This window comes from Halictus rubicundus, chromosome 10 (genome assembly GCF_050948215.1).
Source record: "Halictus rubicundus isolate RS-2024b chromosome 10, iyHalRubi1_principal, whole genome shotgun sequence".
In the NCBI taxonomy this organism is placed as follows: domain Eukaryota; kingdom Metazoa; phylum Arthropoda; class Insecta; order Hymenoptera; family Halictidae; genus Halictus; species Halictus rubicundus.
In genome coordinates, this window is record NC_135158.1 from 5,198,900 (window position 1) to 5,224,833 (window position 25,934).

The following is a 25,934-nucleotide window of genomic DNA, read 5'->3' on the forward strand; positions in this document are numbered from 1 at the left end:
TGTCCCAATAAATAGAATTCGGTTTTTAATTCAATCGACATTTAATAGACGTATCTCTACAAAATTATACCACGTTAAATTCATCGAGTTTGTAGTTACAGAGGAACAAGTTCGAGGGCCATTTTGAGAATATCGCAGTTTTCACTCGCCACTTTGAAAATATTGAATTTGTCAGCCTGCTCGTAGCGGTTTCGATACATATCCTTGTCAGAGTTTTTTTTTTTTGTATATTTCCAGATAATGAGAATGAACGTACGTTGGTTCATCAGCCCCGATTCAGCAGAAAGCCGACAAATCGTCGAATCGTTTCTTTCCCGAGAGAAAGCGTTTTACTCAACACTTTTGTGAAAACACCGCGAAGCACACTATTGTACTCGTTAATACGTCCTGATTGTTCATAGACTTGTAACAAACTGAAATACGGTCCGCCCCGTCTTTGAAATTGCCCGTAATAGCCAATTAGTGTAAATGGGCGAATTAATTGTCGGACCGCGCTACCGTTCGCTGACATTTTTATGAATCAATTTGTAATTTATCATGTACGAGGAGAAGCAGTTTCTCCGGACACGAAAATAAGTAGTTTGTATTCAGCTTTATTACGGACATTATTCTACTAAATTTAATAACCGACCGCTGGATTCTATGTACGCAATCATAATAAATCCGCGTGCGCACGGAAACCCGGAGAGAGAAAGAGAGAGATATGTTAACGAGCCACCCATAAAATTTTCATTTTGCTTCTAATTCCTCGAGATTGTTACTGAAATAAGCAACTCTGTATTAAATTGCTACTTTCGGTGAATTATCCGAAGACAATCTAAATTTACAGACTACGGCGCACAGTCTCGGAAAGCAAGACGCAACGAGTGCGAAGAATAACGTTACCGTTTTCTAAAGACGACATACGAAACAGTAGTTTATACTTCGTTCACCGACTGTACAGGATATCTGTGCTCATCTCAGAATTTCCTGCTCATGTTTAAACAATCGCGCGGCCATCGTTGCATCGGGCCACGTAGAATCCTTCAGAGCAGGGCTGGAAGTACCGTTTTTGCAGGAACATATGAAAAATTCACTGATAACTGCAAATCTTTAATTCAATGATTTAAACAATCGAGAAATAATACATATATTTTCCATCCATTATATTTTGTAATATAAACTGTAACTATCACAAAATGGTCCTCGGTACTCGGCAAAATGTTACTTCATTCGCCACTTCGAGGAACTCTCACAATTTTCAGTATTTCTACTTCAAAAAATTCTATCGAATAAAACCTCGATAAAAAACAATGATCCGATATTTCTACAAAAATGTCCAACCCTGCAAACTGACGCTCTAGACCAGAAGAAGAAAGACTCCCTCCGGTAAGATGCTTTTGTTTTATTCGATCTGTGCGCGTCATCGTGTATATTGGGGCGGGGACTCCCTGATTCGTCAGAAATCGCGGAAACCGGTGAATCAGTGGTGTCATGCCGGAAACGGCGATACTTTCACTGAGAGGAGCAGCCAGAACGAGCAGAGCGCGCGAAACGATCGTTCGACTCGGGCACGCGTGGGCGGAAGTTACATATTAAAGTTACGTCGAAGCGGGACGGACAGGTGCACCGGTACACGCATTCTCTCCTTGCATTGTTCGTCGCGACCCGGTGCGTCTGCCCAGCGGCGTCCTCGCCAACGGGGAACGGGTATGCCCACGCTTTATGCAAATCCGAGGATCGTGTGCCGATCCGAGCGTGGCCGCACCGTTGCGCGGACACCGAGTCCTTCGGGGGGATGTAAATCGATATAGACGTGCTCGAAAGGAGGGTCGAAACGATTGATCGATTTTTTCGAGTACCGATTCGACGTGTGGATGGATTCGAAATTGATAGGATGCGTGGCAAAGGCTTTGCAACCGATACGGTATGGTGTGGATCTTTGGAGAGTAAGTGGATCCGTTGTGGATTATTTTTTGGTGGTCGGTGTCTCTAGAGAATTTTTGAGATCGGTAAAGTCCATTGTGGACCACCTTGACACTCGTATGATTATACTTTTCATTGTGGATCTTCTTCCAACCGAAGGATCTTTTAAAAAGAGCCGGAATAGAATATGAAGAGCCAACCGAGCAAAAGCCTCGATAGATCAATCCGCCCCGATCACTGAATGATTACGTCGTCGGGTTCTTGGTCTGGGTTCGGTTTGTCGGGACAAGAACACGCAACAGCGTAGCGGTAGTGCCGACGAATCGCATAAATAACCGACGCCCTCGATCGGTGCTCGCTGATCCCCCAATCAGCGTGGAACAGGAAGGAATCAACGGAATATAGCCGAGGTCGTGGTAGTTATCGTTCCCTCCCGTTTACCGCTCTCCGAGAGCCGGATTAAAATTATTAATCTTTTGCACGGCCCCTAATTGTTTGCCCAACGAATTTATCGCGGCGCGGCGGGTTGCCGAGGCGGATTTAATTGCGGCTCTTCTGCCCCCTCTTCTCGACGCTAATTAAAGAAAGGTGCAGCCCCTATCTCCCCCCACTCTCTCTCTGTCTCTCTTTCCCTGCGCTCTTTTTCTCTCTTCCTCACTCTGCGCACTTTGCCTCCCTTTCTTTATTTTTCTGCGCTCCGTGTCTCTCTTTCTCTCTCTCTCTGCCCTTTTTCCGCGCTCTCTAAGCTGGCGGACGCGCGTTGGCGTGCGTGCACGCGCGCGATACCATCGCCTAAACGGAACTAACGAGCGATCTGCTCTTAATACGCGGGCGAGCGAGCCTTCGGGGCCGTTTCGCAAGCGAAAAAGTGGAATCCCGCGAGTGGAGGCCGCACGGCCGCTGCTCGTCGTTCACGGCCCCCGTGTGTCCATTCAGCGCCGATAATCGCCGTTATGCCTCCAACTTTCTCCAAATTAGCCGCAGAACGCCGCGCCGGCAGACGCTTGCTCGCTGGCTCGCATTAGATAGGGTTGCCGCCACCGTTTACCTTTTACTTTCGTGCCTATTGTTGGATGGGAGGAGACGCGCCATGGAAACGACCAGACACGCTCGCGTGTCTGGAAACGCCACGGGGGAAAACCGACTCGGAAAATTGCCCGTCTCGAGAAAGATCGGAAGCCGACGGGCTACATATTTTGTTCGTGATCGTCGAAATGAAAAGTATACTCCTTGGCGCCACCGTCGGGGCCGTCCCTTTCAGGACTCTCGCAAATCATTTTCACAAGATACACGGTCTTTTTCCACGGCCATTCAACGGAGTAATTAGAAACCACCCAGCAATTTCATTTAGAATCGCAAGACCGAACATTTGATTAGACAACCACCGTTGACGATTAAATACGATGTTACTCGATGCCAGCTGTTTGACCAGAATGGCAAGCGAGCTTCACTGTATGCACACGTACTAGATTTAAGAAATAATCGTGGTTCAACAAATTCCCGAGACGTCGCGTGCCATGGTGGTTGTATCCGCCGACTTTCTACAGAATTACCACGCGACGCGAACCGTTCAAGCTTCCGTTAGAGGGAAGAACATCGGCGGGGGTCACAAACGACCCAGTTTCCTCCGAAGATCGAGAAGAAAGCGATTTCGTGCGGGACACTCTCGCATCGAACTGAACGTTTCCATGTCCTCCGAACAGGGTCGTGGACCTTTATGGGAAATCTCACAGATACGCGGCCACGGCGAGTACATCAAGTGTCACAAGTATTTAAGACAACAATATATTTGTATTTTAAACTTTGTGTATTTTATCACGAGAAGAAGAAAATAGCCAAGTTGTATTTGAATTTTCTTGACTCTTGGAATATTTTTTAAGCGTGTTGTCGATTTTATATTTTCCTTGTATGTACCTTAGATGAAATGACTAAAATCGTCGATGCAACAGACAAGTTTGTTTAATTATGAACGTATTAGGGAAAATAGCCATTTGAATTGAATCCGTTACAATTTTGGAGTGTATCATTTTCTCGCTTATTTAATTGTGGTAGCGAAAAAGGTTTCTCGAACCCGTTGAAATCAGAATCAGAGCCGTTTTTGCCAGTCCAATTACGTGTTTTTTCCTGTTTATCTGGTTGTTTCGGTTGTTCTTCTCGCGCGGCGTAACAAATTAATACATTATTAATAAACGGTGGTCGGTCAACGTTTTATCGCGTTTTCTCATCGCGATCGCCGCGGATCGCATTCCGAGGCGTGTGTGCATGCGAAATATCATCGCGCGGCTGGAAAAATCGTTCCGGCAGGCACGCGAGCTTTCACGAGAGTCGAATAATCGCGCTCAGACTAGAGGCCAGCTGGAAAAGGAGAAATCTTCGACGTCCTCCGGTCGCAATTAGCGGAAAACATACTTGGTTTGCATAATCGACTCGATGATCGATCGGAGGCGTCGTGAAAGACCATTTCAGACCAACAATATTTCATTGTCAATTCTCTGAAATCTCGCAACACGTACGCAAACATCTTCAATGTCATCAATTCAAGATCATCTTCAATTTATTTCTTCTCTTACTAATTGTAATCAGACGAAAATAATACAACAGCTTTTTTATTTTGCAACCGGAAGCAAGAGCACTATATTGTTTTATTTAAGACAGAAGGAATTTATAAATCGACAACGCATTTAAAAATAACAGTTCCAGGCGCCAGAAAAGTTTTCTCGAATGCGGAAGCAATTGGTTTAAGCAACCGGAAGCAAGAGGACGCCGCCAATTGTTGCGATACTGTTTTATTTATGGCGCGAGGAAGCTATAAATAAGAAACGTACTTAAAAAATAAGAGTTCCAGGTGCCAGAAAAGTTCCAGTGCAACTTGTCCGTTTTTCTTGGACGGAGAAGCGATTTTTCCGCGCAACCGGAAGCAAGAAGGTTGCCGGAGAAATGCATTTCGCGAGGTGACGCGCGCGCGAGCATTCGCGCGACCTTTTTATGGCGAGCCTCGATTCCGGCTCGACGTATATGGCGAAAAGAAAATACCGACGGAGGTGTTTCCGCGTATCGCCACACCTGTTTCCAGCGCACGGCCGCTTCCACGGATAGGATCGATCACCTATGACCTCGCCGAGCGATTCGTAAGCCCGTGGACACTTTATCGTCAATCGTTCAACGGCCGTCCGGCTCCTTTCTAACTGGGCGCATCGTTGCACTTGGCTACCAGGTTGCTGGACAACCGAGATAATTGCCGTTGATTACCGCAAACAGAGATCGTTTTCGTAAGAGCGACTCCCCGAAGAACAATCGCGCAATCGTTGCATACTATTGGCTTGTAATCTATGATTCCCTAGTGCAGGTGCATCGAGGACATCGAGAATTGCGTCAGATGGAGTGAATTCGATGGTAAGCACCTTTTGGGATATTCATGGGGCAACAACAGTATACGGTCCATAAAAATGCGACTAGGTTTACCATCATGTCCTGATACATGCGAGTACTCGAAGACTGAACTGTCATTTATATCGTGTACGAAGACCATTCTTCGACCCCGCGATTTCTCCGTGTTCCGACAACGAAGAAATTCAGCGTCGGTTCGGATAAGCGAGGTTCTACTGTTTCGCGGATTACACGGGCAAACATGCTCCGAACGAGGTCGTGTTGCGTATCATTTCAAGCAGAAAAGTGTCACGAATATGTTGGCAAAAGTTTCATAAAGATATAATTATTAGCAACAGAGCTATTTCATTAAATTAGCATTGGTGTTAATCGATAAAGTGATATTCGGTTGGATGTCTCCAAACAGGCATAAATTGATGATCTTTTTTTAAGGAAAATTGATCAACGTTGCCTATTGTTACCAAAAAGGAGCGGGGACCGAAAGAGAGCGACACTGTGCGGCTTTCGAAACAAACGGCTCGACTTGCGATTCTCCGTGGGGGTTAATTGCAATTTGCGGGGTCACGATGGAAGATTCGAAGCCGGACAGCAGACGGACCTAACGAACTATCTGTAGAAAGTCCGAAGCGCCGAGTTTCTCCCGGTGTCTCCCACAACGGATCAGAAAATCAGAGTCGGCCGTCACACCGGTCACAGGTGACACAGAAAACAGTGTGGAAATCGGCGGATTTTCATCGGCCGGGGAACGAAACCGCGGAGCTAATTTCCGGCACGCGATGAAAGATAATGTCCGAGTGCTCAATCGCGATCAAGATCACGGGCAGAGAAGCAGTTCGAACGGTGAAGATTACAAGGCTCGAGAACAACCGGCTATTCCGAGACGCCGACTCACAGAGAGTAGAGAGGAGAGGAGAGCAGATAGAAAAGAGAGAGAGAGAGAGAGAGAGAGAGAGAGAGAGAGAGAGAAAGGAGAATAGCGAGGATAGGCGAGGATATTGGAGGAGGAATCGCCGGTATCGCCTGGGAATCATCGCGTGTCATTCGTTATCGGAAGCGTGTCATCTATCACGGGGCCTGGAGGTGCTTGGCTCGCGATCGGCCGATCCCCCGGTTCCTCGCCGGTTTAGACAAGCAAGATCGAGGACGACGGATGGAAAAGTCGACGGATCTCTCGTAAGAAGGTCGACGGGTGAACGCCACACGACATGGGCGTCGGTGATCGCTGTGCAGAAGAACGGATAGTTGGGGAAAAAATCGATTTGATGCGCCAGAGAGAAGGAACCGACGAGGAAAGTGTCTGATAGGAAATACAAAAACTATTGCGAAGGGAACGTAGCCACGGAAACGACGATGACAGAGTAGTTTCTGATTGTTCTTTTTAGGGGCCAGGGGAATTGAAGTCTGTGAAAATTGATTTGTAAAAAGTCTTAGAGCGTAGCCGGAAAGACAGAGTCGTTAGCGAACGAGATGGAAAAATATCTGACAAGAAAAGAGTATCGATTTGCAACACGTGAGGCGAGAGAATCGCAGTTTTCGATTGTTCTTTTCGATACTCTGAATGGGAGATATCAATTTTGAGTTTCGCCGTCGATAAGAAACGCTCGCAAGAAACTCCGCTTCGAATTAGTGCACAAAGTAATTTCTGCCTCGCAAGAAAGACCAGCGGAAGACGAAAAAAGTCTGGCGGTAGAAAAGAAACAATGGAAGAAGTGCAACAATGGATGGAAAGATAGAGGAGATTGACCGCGAAACAAAAACGATCGTTGGAAGAAAATAATAAATCGCCGGAAGAAGAGGAAGTCAACGTTAAAAAGCGAAGTGAACGTCGGGAGCGAGGAATAGATGGTTGAAAGAAAAGGTAACAGCAGAAAGCAGAGACGGCATCCTCGGTAGGATAGATAACACCTAGCATAGCAAAAAATACTCGGAAACTTACCGGGAAAATGCGAGAGGGAGCCATAACCGCTCTGGAAGCGCAGAAAAGCAAGAATTAAAAGATCATAAGATCACAAAAATCAATAGGGTCACCGGTGCAAAGGGAATATTGTCGAATGGAGAGAAGAAAGAACAGAAAAATGGCCAGAAGGCAAATATTGTGAAGGGAGAAGGATAAATCGGTGGAAAAAGATCAAAGACCTCCACCGGGAAGAAAAAAAGGACCAACGCGAAAGAAAAGGGGTCGGAAAAGGGAGGATTGCGAGAATAAAACGGAAGGCAAGATCCAAGATCGTCGGTAAAAAAAAGGGCAAAATGGTCGGATCGCCGCTTCGTAGGTGGTTTCCGAGGCAAAACATCCGGGAATTGGATCGCGGAGTGATATTGGGTATTTGAATCGATGATTGGCAAGGCCGGCTCCTAAGTGGCGACCGTTTTGTCCCGGTAGAAATCTCGCGTGGCCATTTAGAGCAGGCTGCTCGTACCGGTAAAATTTATGGCGGGCGGTCTATAACTGTTAGAAAGGGTGTTTCCACGACGTACGATGCATTTTAATGGCGACAGGGGCCGGTTCGGCTCGCTGTTACGCCACGAGAATTATAGTGGCACGCCGCGTTTTCTCGCGCCGCGAGAATCATGCGATGATTCGTCACCGTGAGTCTCTCCATTCGGCTGAATTCATTCCCCCGGATTGCGTGGATCTTTTTTCCTCTTTCTTCTATCCATCTCACTCTCTCGTTCGCGAGAAATTTCTATCCGCTTTTCGAACAGAAACTCCGAATAGAAACGGCAGCAGCGAATTCGCATTGTTTATCGGGATTCACGGAAGAACCATTAAATTAATTAATTCCGCGCGTTCTTTGAAAGACATCGACTGCTGCTGCTGCTGCTGCTGCCCGGAATTATGGAAATTGATTTCCAGCGAGCGCGAACGGCCTTTGAAAACGGGAGGATGAAACGGCTGTGTTCGGCAAATTGGATGGTTGTGTAAACTCCGCTGTAGCGAATTAATTGGAGAAGTTGCTCCCTTCATTGATCGTTTTCGTTCGGCGGCACGAACAAAAATTCGACACCGAGTTCACTCTGTATTGTTTGTTCATACAATTATTCGAAATATTTTTTACATTATTAAACTTGTGTGTAACAAATTACTCAACATTTAAGTGTTGTACGTGTAAATTGAATCGGTTTCATAAAATGGAAATAGTAGTCCAGGTCAGAAGAGAAATAAATTTGTTTTTAGAATGAAAATGGCTTCGAGTGCGAAGGGTTAATGTACAATGTTTAGAAAGTAAAAATTCTATGAGTTAGAATGATACAGACCTGCCTATTTAAGTAATTAATTTTATGAATTACTGTAAGGATATTTATAAGAAAAGCGGATCATAAATTGTGAATGTTCCTACTTGGACACGGTTCGAATATGTTTGCATTCGGAAGGGAGGATCGGTTAACAATTTCCCATTGATTTACAGTCGAAGGGACGTCGGCCACTATATCATTAGAGTGCTCCTCTTTTTACCAAGCTTCTGATTATCGTTCTCGCGTGGATAGTGCTCGTATCTCGTATTTTTCAACGATCGCCGATCCACACGGATCGGTGATATCTTGATCAAGGAACGGGTCCCCGGCGACAATGTAAACGATACCGGGGAATCTCGCGGTCGGATCTACGATCGATAGCGACAAATGCACCGCGTCCGCTAGATCGCAAATTTATGAAGTAGCACGCCGATAATAATTGGACTTATCACGATTGCATTCGATCCATCGGGATCGGGTACCTCCGTCGTAAATCGTTCGACACGCCATCGTCGACGTGGGATCTCGCGGAACGAATCGATCTGCCTCGGAAACGATGATTTTACTGTTTGGTCTGTTCCTTTCTACGGGACCCGTTTAAATGCGGGTTCGGTGTCAACGCGGTGGACTGTGACCAGATAGGCATCTACATCTTTCAGCTCTGCTTTTGAGAAAGCTATCGACACGTTGCCATTACTTTTTCGTTCATTTCGAGTCCAACGTTGTCGCTCGATGAACCGATACTTGACGATTTTCGATTTTTCCGTTTACGTGCTAACTGCGATCTGAAAAATTAGATCCCGTAATGTCTCCTGTGATTTTTCAGTCGTGAACATTCAGGGAGCACGACAAATAAAACGTAGCGTAAGACAAATAAGATCGACGTGACGAACATTTTGCACAATACAAAATTGCGAAGACATTAGAAGAATTGAAGAGCACTATTACGTTATTCTGTATAGTGGAGGGTTCGAAACGATTTTCTAATGGATGGATCGTTGCGTTCGATGATCAAGACAGATAGGAGGAACATTTAGGATAGCACCGTGAAAATGGGCTGCAACGACCTGTATGCACGCGTGGCATCGTTGATGCAGCTCACGTTCGACGCCACGCAACACCGCAGCGATCGACTCGTATCACACGGGCCTTGATCCCGATCTTCGATCGCGATCTCGCGATCCAGCTTGCTACGGGGGGTAAAAGTGACCCACTTTGGTCCGTGCACGAGACCGGCGTGCCTGCATGCGCGCGTTACATTCATTTTTACAGGGTTCCGCGTACGTTCGCCCACGTTTCAACCTTTTTGCATAAATTTCAATCCCTTTTTTCCTCGGATAATTCATTTTCGATCGATCATACCGCCCATTGAAAAAAATTCCTCTCGGCTATCGTTTCCAAGGCGACAATTTAATCTTCTTTTATCAATTTGGCCATCCGTGTTAGCGATACATTTTATCGCACACCTTGGAACAAAAATCAATCATCGTGCCAACTTTTTAATGTTTCCGACAGCGCGCATAAATGCTTTGAAAGCATTGCGTTTGTTTTAATACGATTTTTATGCATATCGAAGATCACTGTGCTCGTGTTTTGTGCTTGTATTTTTTTCAGTACTCGGAACAACGAAAGAAACATCCCCGACGGGCAAGAGCAAAAACAAGATCGATTTCTAAACATAGACCGAGAATTTCGCGGGAATGTCGAATCGATACCGGCCACCCCCACATTGCAAAGACTTACACGTGCATTTCTGCACACGTGTAGAAAACGAGCGAAACAACGGTTCTAACAAGCAGAACGCACGCGGGATCACCGAAGGCGTTTAGATCGTAATTTAGAACGATCGGCCGATTTGTTTAGAGACTGTTGCCCCACCCCCGAGGCAAACATTCGCACAACCCCGAAGACCATAAATCAGAATCCCTGGACGGTCCGGTCGATCGGCGACGACTCGATGAATCAATGGAACGCGCTCGGCCCGTTATTACACGCGGCCGTATTAATGCCCGTGCGTTAACATCGGGGCCCATGCAAAACGCGTAATTACGCCGCGGCATTAACGATCCGCCATTAATTCCACGCTGAAAATCTTCGGCCGTCGAGAGACCGGGGACGCCACCTAGAAACCGGCTTTCGATTGACACACATTCGGACCCCGTCTGCAACCGAGCTCGCTAATTGTTTCCTGCGTGACGGCGCTCGCTGAAACCACCCAAAATTACACTTATTTACCGAAAATATGCTTACTTGTTTATTTAACACATTCACTGTCCCGTGTCCCACGCAGTGGGTAGCGTCACAGAGAACTCGTTCGAAAGTGGACCAGCCTTTGCTCGAGAAGTTCGAAAAATTAGCGGGGAAAAAAGTCCAGAAATATCCCAAAATGAAAGAATTTAATACAGGAAATTCCAGAGAATCTTGAACAACTTCATAGAAACTTGCTGTAAACTACAAACTGTTAAAGATTCGGGTTGAAGAGCTCGACAGGCCCGACCAGGCCCGAAGAGAAAACACGCTCGTCAACCAAAAAATCGTAGTGACACGTGCATCCGCGTTCCCGAAAATTCTTATCTTCGTTCAACGCTTTCGGATCGGTGGAACGGTATACTCGGAAAAATTCCGCGCCGTTAACTATCAATTCCGGACATTTTACGCGCGAGCCGCGAAATTAACGATCCGGTGGTAAAGCCCGATGGGGCCCGGAGTCGGGTAATCGTGCGCTCTCGTGGTTTATCGCGGTGATTTTCGGCGGTGGGCCCCTTCGGGACTACAATCGGGGCCCGGCACACTCGGAGTAGCTCGCGGAAGATTCAACCGGTTCGTCGGATTCGATTTTTTCGTGTTCCACAGGCCGTGCGCGCACCGGATCGCTGGTTTAGTCTAATTAACCCGGCGCGCTCGCTGGCGCCAGCCTTTTACGCTTTTCTGTTGTCCTGCTCGCTTTGCTCGAGCCGAGTCGATTCGTTACAGTTAGACGCGTTGAAATATTACGCCGTTCGGGCGACGAGCTGCGTGATTATGCCTCGTAATTGCGTCCTCTGGCGGACGCAATTTGTTTGGTCCGCGAGCATTTTTCTCCTCGGGCCCGCACGGGCCTGGTCTTTATGGCATTTATAGTACGCTTTTACTGGCGAGCGGTTATTGTTTTCTTATTGATTTCTAGTTTTCCAGCGGTTCGCTCGTGTCTCTCAGGGAAATTTAATATTTTCTTCTCGTACATTATCGGGCTGCATTAGACGATTGCAAAAATAAAACACAAACTGAAATAGTAAACTTGTTAATTAAGGATGTAGTTATTACCAATTTCTACAATTGTAATCGTGTTGCCTGGCGGACGTAATTTGTTTGGTCCGCGAGCATTTTTCCCCGCGGGCCAGCTCGGGCTTGGACTTTATGGCACCGTTCTATGCTTTTACTGGCGAACGGTTATAGTTTTCTTATTGATTTTTAGTTTTCCAGTACTCCTTCGGGAAATCTAAAATTAAGATGTGTGATACTAAGAACACGCTCTTTCGTCCTTCCAGCGTTTCGCAGACCCCAATTAAATTTGCTACGCTCAATATATTAACGCAAAAATTCATTTCGGAACCCGGACAAATAATTCCGTCACCGTTAAGAGGAATCGCAGTGGAGTACGCGAACGATATTATATATTTTTCAATGATCGGGCCCCGTTTCGTTCGAGCACTGTCGCAACCACGATATTCATTTCCCCACGGCGAAGCGGCGCCATTTTTTTTTTTCTGTGAAGAGGTCCCCAGTGAAATCGGCGAGCAGAATTTATTGCCGCGTCGGTTTTAACGGGCTGCAACCATTGACCCTTTGCGGTCCCTCTGTCAGGTTGGTTACACTGTAAATAAAAGCCAGTCCGGTGGCAGTGCAGCGTGTACCGTAAAACAGGGTTACCGGCGGCGAGGCTCGGTAAACTGAACGAGCTAGTCTACCACGTGGCTGCTTTCAGCCTAATTCGGCCCTAACTCAAAGTAACAATCTGCTGTGGTACCCAGCTACAACTAACATCGACTTTTTCAATTAGGATGGCCTGATTTTCTGCTAACGAAGATATTGACTACGCAAGAGAAAAGTTACATTTCTTCGAGGCACGAGACAACTTCCGGTTTTGGTCTTTTCGAATTTAGATGGTTGTAATACGATTTTCTGTTAACTAAGTCGTTGGGTCTGTAATTTGGGACCTTTAGAACCTACCTGAGACCTAACACATGTTCCGATCCTATCGCTAAGGCTAACCCAGATCTAGCTCGAGTTAGATTCCACAGTAAAAGTTTATAATTCGGAACCTTTTGTGACACGACTGTGACATAGAAAGGACAAATTCCGTCCGGCCTGATTCAACCCAACCTAGATCCTCGTGTCGGAGCCACCAGAACTGTTCAGCCTAATTTTTCCAGACCCAGTAGATCACAATCAGATTCCCCGATAACGAGATCATCCGGTTAACGATTCGAGCTTGTTCTGCAAGGGAAACCCGAGTCCCCAGTCCCGAGTCCCGTCGACCCAGACCTAACCCAAGCCCTATATGCTAAAAGGTTTGTCGGCTGGACGAGCGTGACTGTAACGACTAAAAATGGAGCGTGAAATGGCGCCCCGGGGCCTAGAACTCGGCCATTTCCCATGAAACGGATATTCAACCGGGGGAGGAGAGGTGGGGCCCGAGGGCTCCGGGGGGCCCCGTTCTGCTCTCGCAGGCTAATAACACGTGCATCATCGTGAATAATTAACATCTCGTCTGGCCGGGGCTGCCATCGCGTCGCGTCGCATCGCATCGCATCGCATCGCATCGCATAGTGTGTGCCAAGTGAAACGGTAGAGAGAGAGAGAGACACATCGGACTCGTGGGAAGGCACGGCCCCGAACGAACCTCGCATTTTCACCTAAGCGCGCGATCCCTTCGCGATCGTGAACCGAACTCGAATCGCGACGGAGATCGTTTCTCGTTCCTTGATTGGCAGTTGCGTGAACAAGGTGTACAAGTAGCTGAAGAGAGGCCCCGCGGGAAATTCTCTCCGTCGCCTCGCGCCTCGGGACTTTCCTTTTTTTCCGAGACCACCGGCACGACTGAAATTGAATCTTGAATTATCTCTTGTTCCGTTCGTTCGTGACAGTGGCCACTTATATCATCGAGAGCTATGGTTACAGCGATAATGTCTGGAAACACTTCGTTTACAACCTTGTTTCGACCGATGTGTCCCACGGAAATTCATGCGAAAATTATAGGAAGTCGTCTGGCAATATTTACAGCATGGCTAGATAGAGTCAAATCCATACGCATCTATTTCCGTGAGAAATCTGAACAAATTCAATCCTGTTATTATTATAGAGGAACATGTCTGATAGAGAAACTAAAATAGACTACTCCAACATTCAAGTTGGATTCAATCCAAGTTGGATCGTAAACTCTTCATTCAGAACATCGTCTCCTCAATTTCCAATATTAGGCTCCGTACCGACGAAACACCGTTCAGATTAATATCCGGCATCGAGTGGCGCGTTTATCTCTTAATTTCTCTCCGGCACGGCAATCCCATTCGCTCGTGCCCGGGATTAGTTCACGGGGACGTTACCCGATGGCTCATTTCGCACGGCCATTTTTCATGGTTTACGAGCGGAAACGCGTCGAAAGACCGTCCCCGGTGATATTACGATTCGATCGGAAAGAGTATCATTCCCCGGCTCCATTTATTAGATCTTGTCAGCGGGGCGCGAGGGAAAAGAGAGTTTCGCTGATCGATAAATTTCACCGATTGCCACGGGGAAACAGGGTCGCGGTCGCTACTGACCGTATCGACGGTGATCATTTATTCGAGTTGACGGAAAAATCGATACAATATTGCTCGGTTAGCTCCTCTCTTGGCTGGGAAGGTTAAAATAAAAATAATAAAATAATAGATTACTGTGTAGATTTTCACAATATAATGTTTTTTTTTATGTGAAAAACGAGGTTTGTTATGCGAAGATTGTTGCACGGATTCGAGGGCGTAGCTGGCCCGTGTCAGCTGCTCAGTTTATGGTCTACGAGTATGGCTGTTTGGTTCCAGCGAGCGATCGATACCCAGCCCGTCCGATAATCCGCATTGAAATTCCGCGTCGGATGCTCGAAATTGCGCGTTGCACGCCGCACGCTGAATACCGGTGCAATTAGCGGTGCATCTGTTAATATCGCCGGTGCCCGGCGAATTATGGCTGGCTAAACCCCTTGCGGATCCGGCTGCGCGAATCGGTAATTCGCCGTTTGTTAGACATTCCGCCAGTCGGTTTCAACTCGAACCACTTTCCCGGCTTTTTTACGACTTAAAAACAGCGAGATTCGCCGATTTTATCGCAACGACCGCGAAACGAGTAATTAAAAGCGAATGTTAAGTAGGTTGAAGTCTTTACGGGGAAGTAAAATCATTTACTGTTGCGAATCTGCTTTGTGCAAATTAGAAAAGTTATTCCAATTTGCGCACCGTTCTCCCGCCTTTCTTTTATTTTAATATGTCGAAGATACCTCGGAATTAACGTTGCCGAAGTCGTACGATCGTCTAAGAATGATTAATAAATCGGTTAGAATGTGAGCGAGTTTTTATCGTTAAGAATAATATCGTTAACGTAATATCCTGCGCAAAGTGGTTTAAATTCAATCCAACCTGTCATTTTCTGATTTCAAAATAGTGAGAACTAGTAAATCTGGCATTTATGGAAGCTATAGACCCCTAATCATATGAGTGTAAAGTATAATTATCAGTGCAATATTTTAGGTAAAATAATTGGAGTTCATACCACTTTGTCGCTTTTTTTCTGCATTTAATTTTACAGAAACTAGTGATGTTCATTATTTAACCGACGCGGACGTTCGACTACCGCGAAATAAAATCGTTTATAATGTTGCACGACGTTTGTCGATGCAAAAAACATCATCCGTGTAGTGTTTCACGCGAAGTAATTTATATTCAAACCACTTTCTCGCCTTTTTCTAAAATTATCAAAGTGAAAACTATTAAAGCTGACATTATTGATGCGACACGGACGCCTCGCTATCTCGAAATAATTATAAAACCGTTGGAGAACATTGATCGATGCAAAAACCACCGTCCACGTAGTGTTTTACGTAAATTAATTTAAATTGAAACGACTTTCCCGTCTACTTTGATTTGTAACATCGCGAAGAATGTGCGAAGCACACTGGCCAACTTTATTAAAGCGGCGTCTAATTACCCGAAAGTAGTTATTAAATCGGTCAAAACCCAGCATACTGTTTATTACGGCAAAAGAACATCGTCCACCGCATAGTCTTCGGCACAGAGTAATTTAAATTCGAACTACTTTCCCGCCAGTTTCCGATTTGTAATCGTAAAGACGGCGAAAAACAGTGTCTAATTTTCTCACTACGGTACAGAAACCTAATTACCCTGATTGTTAAATCGATCAAACCGTAACCGAATATTTATCCTCGCAAAAAAAAAAAACAACATCGTCCGTACAGCGCTCTAAAATAACTTAAATTTGAGCCACTTTCCCGCCTGTTTCCGACTTAAGATTGTAAAGGGGAAGATCAATTTAATTAACGTAGTACGGAGCGCTAATCACCGGAATATAAATATTAAACCGGTGAAAACCTAGCGGATTATTTCGGAACATTATCAACTTGATTATTACCGGTTCTAATAATATTCCAGGTTAATATGTAACGCAAGTTTCCGGACTTCCGCCGGAGTTTCATTAAGTCCGCAATTGAACAACAACTTCGGCGTACTTTATTAAAACTTCGTTACAGACCGAGCGTTAAACCTCGCTGCATAGATCCACGGGGCGATCTAATTAACTTCGAAGAAAACGTGGATATCGACGGAACAGGGAAACGAACAGAGAGGAATTTCGTGCTTCCGTCGCGTCGGCCGTGCTCGCAAACGATCTCAATCTCGCGCCGGATGTTTCCACGGAGAAACACATCGTTTCTGATCGAGGAATCGAATCGCTTGTAATTTCGCTCGATTCCTCGCGGATCTACTCGTTTCACGGTGTAATTGACGACGTTACTATATACACGCCGCAGGACTCCGACTGTACGTGACAAACTACACACACCACCGTTGCATCCTGCAGTTGCGACGTGTCTCTACGTTGTTTACGTTGATGCCGGCACGGTCGTTAGGCTAACGATGTAATTGAATGTAAACTGCACCACCGTTTTTCCCTGTACGCCCACTTTCTAACATTTTATTCCGCTCCTCCCTAATCCTCGGGAAATAATTGATTCCAAATGTCGAAGCCAATATGGCGGCCGTTCGTGGCCTCTTCTTAACGTTTTGACATTGTACTTCTTTAAAATAAACTTTAGAAGATCAGGTACAGCACGGAGTCCAAACTCGATGACCGATCGCAGCAAATGATCCTTTCACGGATAATGTGTAATAAGCATATCTCTCAAAACCACCGTACGTATTCGCATCAGCGCCAACAATCCAGAATTCGATCATAATTCGAAACAGCAGCGTCACGACCACAGCAAAATTCTCTCGAACGCGTGCATTAAGGTCGAAGACAGAGATTACGGTGAAATTGGTGGTCACCCAGTGAAATCCTTAATTACAAGAGGCACTCAATTTCACAAACTCATTTTACACGGTCTGCGAAAAATACTCGAGAGAATTCTCCAGACGACAAGTCTGGTTCCGCTGGTGCGATCGCGAGGATCTACATCTTCAATCATCAATCTCGAAACTTCCTTTTTAATCGTCAGATGACATCAATTTCAGTTATAAACAGACCGTCGAAAGCGCTCTTACATGTCGACAAACGATTTCGTTTCGTTGGTTCTTTAGTGAAATTGGGAAGGTGGTTCTTAATCGATTTTTGAGTCCCACAATTATCCCCCCCCCCCCTTTTTTTTATAAACGAACGAGGATGAAAATTTAGATCAGCATGCTACAGGGTATGTTGGTATTTCGCAGAAATGGTTCCGGGAAAATGGCTACCATGTCCTTTCGGTTTAAGATATTTAGCTAGAATTTTCAGGAAATACTATTGAAATATCATTCAATAATATGTATATATTCATTTTTTAAAGGAGCATAATTTCGTATATTAAACAAATTGTTGAACTGTCCCTATTTCTCAATCGTTCACTGGAACCTATGCAACCCCGTAACACTAAACGTTCTGGCTATAAGTTTACCCACTTCCCACAGGAAATGATTGAAGAAATTTGTTAATTCAAGCACGCACTACAACAAAAAGAAAAATAGCCCAAGACCTAAATGAATCCAATTTTACCACTTTTGTAACGCACGCCACTTTCAGATCTCGATAAGTTGCGGTTGATGATCGCGATTCGCGATTTTGGGTCGATCGTCGGTGCATGGAGGACGGATCGCAGGATCTGTTATGGCCGTGGTACCATGACGACGAAACGGTCTAACGGCTGTGTCGGGAATTGTCCCGGCGAAAGGGGCCGCGAGAAAGAAAGAGAGAAACGGAAGGAAATCCATCGTGCGGCGGCGTGGTGTTGGCAAAAGTGGCTCTAATTTGTTCCGAATCGGCAATCCTTGCGAAACTGGAGCGGAATCGCGATGCTCAGGCGACCCTGGCGATTTCAGGCCGGTTCCGCGAACTTGAGGAAGGAAACCGCGACGAACGGTCGCGAGGAAAGCGTCGCGTCGTCGCGAGGGCGGCGCGGCGGAGGCGTCAGGATGAAATTAACACCTGGAACTTTCGATGAGAGGGAACTCGAATAGTTCGAGCATGATATCTGGGGGAGGCGATCCGATCGCAAATCCATCGCGAAACATTGGTATCGACGATCTCTTCCGATCGTTCTCGGTCGCCATCGGAGAGCTCGGCTCGCCTTCTTTCTACGCCCGAACAAAAGGATTTCTCGGCGACGAGACGCGACACGGTGAAATTTAGAAAACGGAATCGATCGGTATCTCCTCCCGCGTGGAAACATGAGAATACAAGCCCGAGATTATCGTCTCGCGATCGTGGGATGAGCGAAAGTGGACAGCGAAACGCGGGTCTGACGACCGGATCCTCGGGGCTGGAGAAATTAGATTTTTTTTAGGAAATCTACGACTCTGGATTTCTTTAGGTTACATGACAAATGAGATCATGGGTAGGGGTTGGTCACGTTGACCCTTAAGATCTACACATTCTTCCTCAATTTTTTCTATATGATTTCGCATTTCCTCTCAAACCTAAGTGCCCCTATCGCGAAGAGCGAACCTCTGCCTTTAATTTGAGACCTCAACAGCTGAAAAATTTACACGAGAACATATTTTAAAATCGATTCAAAGTGACCCCTTAAAGTCTAAATCTTGACTACCGTGCAATGTATACTTCCGCAAGATATTGCAACTGAATTCAAAGTAAGTATAATGTTGCTCCGACTAGCTAATGGAATGCAGTAAATGCCGCAGGCTTCGTATGCCATTACAGCATACACATTATTGCTCACTAAATTCAATAATATTCGCAAACCCCAGCAGCACCGGTTGCACACGTAAGACAAGGTTCATAATAGCAAATTAATGTATTCGGTTCAAGATAATCCGATCAAGTGTAAAATAAATTTCTGCTCCGTGTTCTCTCTTTTCCTAATAAAAGAAGAATTTGCATAAGCATCCACGGCGGTATACGTCGATTATCGTCTGCTTGATTGCATCTCGGAACGATTACAAGATAAGTAGGCGATCGGGAGGAGAATAAGGACACGCTGCTCTAACCTACTTAAGAATACCGTGACAGTAAAATGACAAAAACATGGTCTCAGGTTGCGGCTACGCGATGGATATTAATTCAACGCACATCGAGATCAATTATCTGATTGCAAACTGCTTGACAGCCTGATAAAAGGCGTACCCGGATCATTTTCGACCCACAATACAATTATTTATCATTCAATCTGCTCGGCGGACATTAATTTGCCATACACTGTGCCCCGATTTTGCTTCTTGCAACAGACCTTTTGCAATTCTCGAACGCTTCCCAAAAATAGTTGCACAAACATCCTGCGGCTCCACTTTAATTCAATTTAACTTTGTTATATTCACTATTTCATATTCATTATTTCACTTTGGTATAAAGTATCTCAAATTATTTTTTAAGTTCACCGATTAAAACGATTCCTCGCACTTTTTAAAAAGCTTCGAACCTTTAACTGTTCCAATAAAATCGATGAATATATTTATTTATTTATTTTCAATGAAGTACCACGAAACAACTGAAAGATCGATGAAAGAAGCCAGACGTCCGTTTGCCTTCGAGAATTCAGTAATAAAATTGATGATTACACGACCGTATTTGGATCGTCACCGACACGTAGCCTCACGTGATTATGCCAGCAGACAGCCAGCATAATCAATGCAGTGGCACGTCGCGTCGCGCGGATGCATCGAATCGGGTCGATTCGATTTTCAAAACGAACGCGACCGGCCGGACGTGTGGCACTTTCACTGATCAGCCTGGCTCTCGGTCGCATCGTTCCTGCCATCTGGCTAGCGAGACGATGATTTTACAGTTAACTGCGGTAACACGCCACTTTCTCAGCGAGACATTTGAGAATGCTGTTAAGAAGATTGGACACTGGGCTCCACTCCGGAGACGCCGCTTCAACCTCGAATAATCGGAGTGTAACATTATTGGCTCCGATTCGACTCTCCTCGGAAGATTGCTAGTGAAAACGGTCTGTCTTGGCCAGACCGAGAAACCAGATTAATTTTGTGAACCATTAACCAGATTAATTTTGTGCGCATCTCTGTTCCGGTCTGTTATATCTGTTATATTATTATATCTTTTCGTGTCTACTGTAAATTATTACTGTGCATTTTGAAAATAAATACGATTTTTATATTTTAAATTATCAGACACTGCGCACTTCGAAATAAATACAGTATTTAGATCTTAAATTATTAGACACTGTGCAGTTCGAAATAAATACAGTATTTATATCTTAAATTATTATACACTGTGCAGTTCGAAGTAAAATTTGAGAATATTAGTCTTTGAGAATACAGTCTCCCAACTGTAATTCGTTTCGTTGTACCTATAGCAATAGTAAGAAAGAACGTAACGAAATTCCATTTCAATTTGCCACGATACAACCGGAGTTTCCCGGTTTCATCGGCATCCTGCGGGACTCGAAAATTGAAAACTAGTCTTCTCGCCGCGAATCGATTTCCAACGGCCACTTTTCCGGAGGCCAGGAGTCAATCTAGCTTCCCGTAGGATCGCATCGGCTGGCAAGGGGTGGAAATCCAGCGACTCCCCTTTATCCCCGGCACTCAGAAAACTTTCAGAAGACTTTCGCAACAATGCCTCCGAGGGGCGGGACAACTTTCGAAAGTCTGTTTCTCCCCCGAAGAGCACTCCGGCGCACAACGTGACGCACAAAAGAGCCCCGGCTACAACAATACTGTCCGCGAAAGACTCGCAACTAAATTCTCCCTCCGTTTCCTCGATTACCTTCGTTCCTTCTTGCCCTGTTACATCAACTTCCCAAACCCCAACCTACCCCCTCGACAGCCCTCGGAAAGCTGAACAACGTTCTTGAATTAGCCGCCGGTGTCCTGCTAATAAAGTTGCCGGCGTTAAAACCGTTTCCATCGGTTGATGAAACTACGGCGGGTGGATTTATTAGGCATTGTTACTCCTACGCTCTGCTTGCTCGATCCTCGGATCGTAAAATTCTCTTCGGACCTTTTTGTGCCTTTCGATACCGTTTCAGATGTGGGGATTTAATGAATTGCCTGTTTTCGTTACCACGTCTAGACACACTTCAAAAGTCGAAGTAACAATCGAATTTTCCTTCAACCTGAAATGGATCTATCATAAAGCGCGTTCTTTCAGCTTCGATTTAAGCCCTCAAGAGTTCGAAAATACCTACGGGAATACATTTCAAAATCGACTCGAAGCAAACCCTTAAAATCCGATCAATTTCGTCCGAACTGAAGGGTGGGATGATTTCTCGTATTCCTTAAAAATCTCCCGGGTCTTATCATAGAGTGCCATCATTTACCTTCAATTTGAGCCCCCAAACATTTAAAAATTCCAACCGGAACACATTCTAAAATCGACTCGAAGCAAACGAGATTCTACGTTTCTCCACTTTCCCACAAAATTCTAAAATTCCGAAATCCGTCCGTAAATCGAACTTTCCAACGTACTCGACGCATCCCGAAAAAATTGGTATTCGTCCCCGAGAACCGATTCCACCGATCGAACAGGTGTCAGCATGTAGTTACAGTGAACACGTGGCTTCCGTTCGCCAGAGGGGCTCTCTGAGTACACGATGTTCCGCCGTCGCGATCAGGAGAAAGTAACGGAGACAATAGATATTCATTGGACGCGTTTATGGACGGGTACAACGATCGCCGGCGATTTATCACCTGGCTCGAGTCGCCCGACACTTTTCCGTCGCCGATCAGCATCGATCCACGATCTACAATCCTCAATCCTCCACAATTCCCTCAAGGATCCGCGTAAAATTTTATCGTTCCGCGAATCGTGGCAATGAGACAGCCGGCTGTCACCTTGGAATAATTTATAAAAATAACTGTTTCTCACGACCGCGCTGAATTTGTGGTCGAAAATGGATAGATAAAAATAGCAAAATATTGACAGTCGTCTGCAAGGGGTCAGTAACTTCTGAAATTTTCTGAAATTTTTACAAAGAAGCTTGGGAAAACAGTTGTCTAAAGCCGATCGAGTGGATTATCGGTGATCAAGCTCGGCAACAGGAGCAAACGAAAGTCGAGCGGCGAGAAATCCGTCCGAATGATCCGGGTGATTGAATCCGAATAACAGCTTCACGGAATAGGCGTGTAATTATGCGCGATGGTCGGTCACGTCTTCGTCAGGGCCCGCGATTCCCATTACTTAACGCTGAGACCGTCCGATTTTTTGTTATTCGAGGGACGCGCCGTGTACCGATTCACAGAAATTAAGTCACTTTCGTTTCGGGCCGGCGACCGGCATACTAATGACCGGCCGAGGAGATGCACGAGTCGTCGAGTGACGCGCCGGACGTGTAATTTGTTTTATAACAGTCATCCCGATCCATGTCAAACGCCGGAGAGGAAATTGCCCTGGGGTTCGCGAACTCCGGAGCCGAGGATCCGAAGATACCTCGTTTCGAAACTCTGCTGGCTGAGACCTCTCTGGCGGAGAATAGGTCGCCGATTCGGAAGTCAAGTAGGTCGGCTTCCTTCAAAAGTATCCGCGGACAACGCCGCTAATAAACATTCTAATTGCGAGCCGCACAGGCATACTGCTCTTCCCGCGAAGTTCAATCCGCTCCGCGATAAAGCCGCGCTTCGGACGTGACGATTCTCATTGGCACTCGAAATATTGAGACCTGTTTCTATGTAAACACCTGGGAAATTCTTTCTGCATCAATTTGAGACCTCAACAGTTTGAACATTCCTACGGGAACACATTCCAAAGTAATCTTTGGACACACAATCATTTCTCTCCGACCGATCGGGATTTAACAATTTTTATGGTTTATTTTTTAGATTTTCCACGGAATTAAAATATTTCTATCACAAAGTTCGTTCTTTCGATCTTAATTTAAGCCCTCAAATATTTAAAAATTCCCACGAGAATACTTTCTACAATCGCGTCGAGGGGACCTCTTAAAATCGACTCAATTTTGCCCGAGCTATTAGACGAGGTTTCCCGATTTCCCAATGTGATATCCAATTTTTCTATAAGCTTAAATGAACCTACCATAAAGTGCCAGGTTCCATCTTTAATTTAAGCCCTCGAACATTTAAATATTCCTACAGGAACAGATTCCAGCATCGACTCGGAACGAACCTTTAAGATCAAAACAATTTCCTAACACTTCTGCCTTCTGAATCTAGAAACTAGAGTATAACAACCCGATACATATGACAGTATAGTATTAACCCCCTCATACTAAAGATTTGATCAAATACTAAATTCCCTTTATCAAAAAGTCCCTAGTTCTAAAAAACAGATCTAGGCGAAAGATCTAGGAAAAAGATCGCCCCTAAATTCTAAATTCCCCAACCACGTAATCTCAAAAATTCCACTGGTCCCGGGTCCTAACCTCTAAGAGAACTGACCCAAATGGTAGAGAATCGTATAAAATCTCAAAGCACATCCCGCAGATCGAGGGACCAGCCTCCGCCCGACTTACCGATCATGCGAGCAAGCTAGCGAGCGTTCCAAAAAGAGTCTGCTCTGCGCGCGCGAGCCTCTAATTCAATTCACAATATCTCTCGAAGGCTCGCGGCAGGATTTCCACGCAGGTAGAACAGAAAGAGCGATAGAGGGGCCCCGGAGCAAAATAACACATTCGACGAACAAAAACGACAGAAAGCGTGTGCGCGCGAGCAAGCGAGAACCTGTTGGCAGAGAGAAGTCGGTTGGCGGCGGCGGCGGCGGCTGCCAGCAGCAACGGCAACGGTATGGCAGCGGCAGCCGCAGGATCGATCGAGGAGAGCCCGCGATTCTCGGTCGGGCAGCGAAGGAGCAAGGCCACCGTGCAAAAATCGACTCACCGATTTGAAGCAGCTCGTTCACTGTCTGTCGACCGTTCACCCCTCCTTCATTCTTCACCACTGAACACCCGGGTCCTCGCACAGGAAGCAAAAAACCGCGATGGTCCCAACCGAGAAGCCGACTAGAGACACTGTCGATCTTCTTCTTGCCCCGGAGGATCACATGTGCCACTGAACTTCCTGAAGATCGAAATCCTCTTTTCTCGTCCAGACTCCACCCGGATCGTTGTCCAAAAGGACCCGATCGATTCACCGGGAAATTCTCTGGTAACCGATCGAGGACACTCGTTAACGCAGATCGAGGACACTCGGCTCGGACAACCGATATTTATATGTATATGTGTGTGTGTGTGTGTCTGTGTAGATCGATCGTGGATCGACGCCGCGTTTGCAATCGTTTACACGGCGAAGAAGGTTGAATGGAGGAGGACGGTTCGATCGGCGCGGTTGACGGTTCGATGAGAGGATAACGTCGCGCGCGCGCACGCGTCCTCCGGCGATCGATTGATCGGGACGATGTTAGATCGCGAGAGATCCACGGAGGCAGAGGCCACGTCGGGCTCCACGTGCACGCGGTTCGACTACCGGTCGGGCTTTGAGGATCGGCTGATTGCGTCCAGCGTGGACGAGGAACTCGGCGAACAGCGCAGAGTAGGGAGCCGCGTGCTGCCAGCCGCTACTGCAGAAACCACGTGTCGTCTCCCGCCAGGAATACCGGAGTAATTTCACGCGGGCCGACACTCGACCCACCTGGACTATTGTCTTGTTCCAGGGTGGGGGTACGGTGAGACTAATTCGGGTGTTAGGCTTGCGTTTCGTCTATCAGGATCAGCCCCCTTTGCGCCACCAAGTTTTTCGCCATTCTTTCCGACAACTCATTCCAAGTATTCTATTTAACCCTCTGCATTGTCTATAAGATAAACCTCCTTTTGTGCAGTTTATTACTCGTACTTACAATATTGAAATTTTTATCAGTTTCTTGGATACAAATATTGCTGTAGAAAATAAAATTCAGTTTCACTTCCTGTCTCCGTCCCCGTCTGCTACCGCTTCTCTACTGCTAAAAGCCTGAAAATAATAAAAAGACGAAACGCGATAAAAACTATTGCTGCAGCAAAATAAAATTCGGTTTCGCTTCCCGTCCCTGTCCCCATCTTCTAGCGCTTGGTCTTCGCGCGCCACCACTGCCTAAAAGCCTGAAAATAGTAAATAGACAAATGATGCCGGCTAAATCCCATTTGCGTCGCGCAACACCGTTCACTCATACTGTCAGGCCGCGCAGAAAAACTGCCCCGCTACTCCATTTCGCATTAGACAAGTGTCCCAAAGCCGGCGGGCGTCCACTCACCAGAATTACACGGCAAAGTGGCAACCGTCATCACATAATAATTCCAGAGCCCGAGCAGCCGCGCGGAATCCCCAAATGGGACCGGCCGTGAAAAATGGGTTAGTAATTCGCCGAGCCACGTGTGTACGGGCGCACACATATATACCCGCACGAAACACCCGTGAATAATCAACTTAACCGCGACGGATCTTTTCGCTGCAGTTCAATCAGATAGAAAGGAAAATTACCGCCGGATAATTACGTTCCGCTGCCGGCCGAACCGGGAAAACGGTGGCGTTCGTGTTTTCCCGGGGTTGATCGAGCGTGACGATAAGGAAACGCTTTATCAAGCCGGCGTTACGGCATAGTTGTTCGATACACGCGGGCGAAATGCTTCCTCCGAGACGTACACTCGTCGCCAGAACTATCCGAGCATCTTGCTAATTCGCGGCAATTATTCATTTGTACTGTAGCAACGTGACTGTGCGCCTTGATACGCGGGAAAGAGACCTGCACGGTGTGAACAATTTAAATCCATTACCGCGACGTGT

At 46.1% G+C, this 25,934-nt stretch overlaps 1 protein-coding gene across 1 annotated transcript in view; it reads right to left on the bottom strand.

Annotated features, from left to right (window-relative positions):
• The window catches only part of LOC143357679 (uncharacterized), a 76,583-nt gene extending 52,428 nt beyond the window's left edge, over nucleotides 1-24,155 (bottom strand). The window contains exon 1 of the mRNA XM_076794213.1: nucleotides 24,057-24,155. The gene's annotated coding sequence lies outside the window, so the exon portion shown is untranslated. The remainder of the gene's footprint in view (nucleotides 1-24,056) is intronic.
• Nucleotides 24,156-25,934: the final 1,779 nt, after the last annotated feature.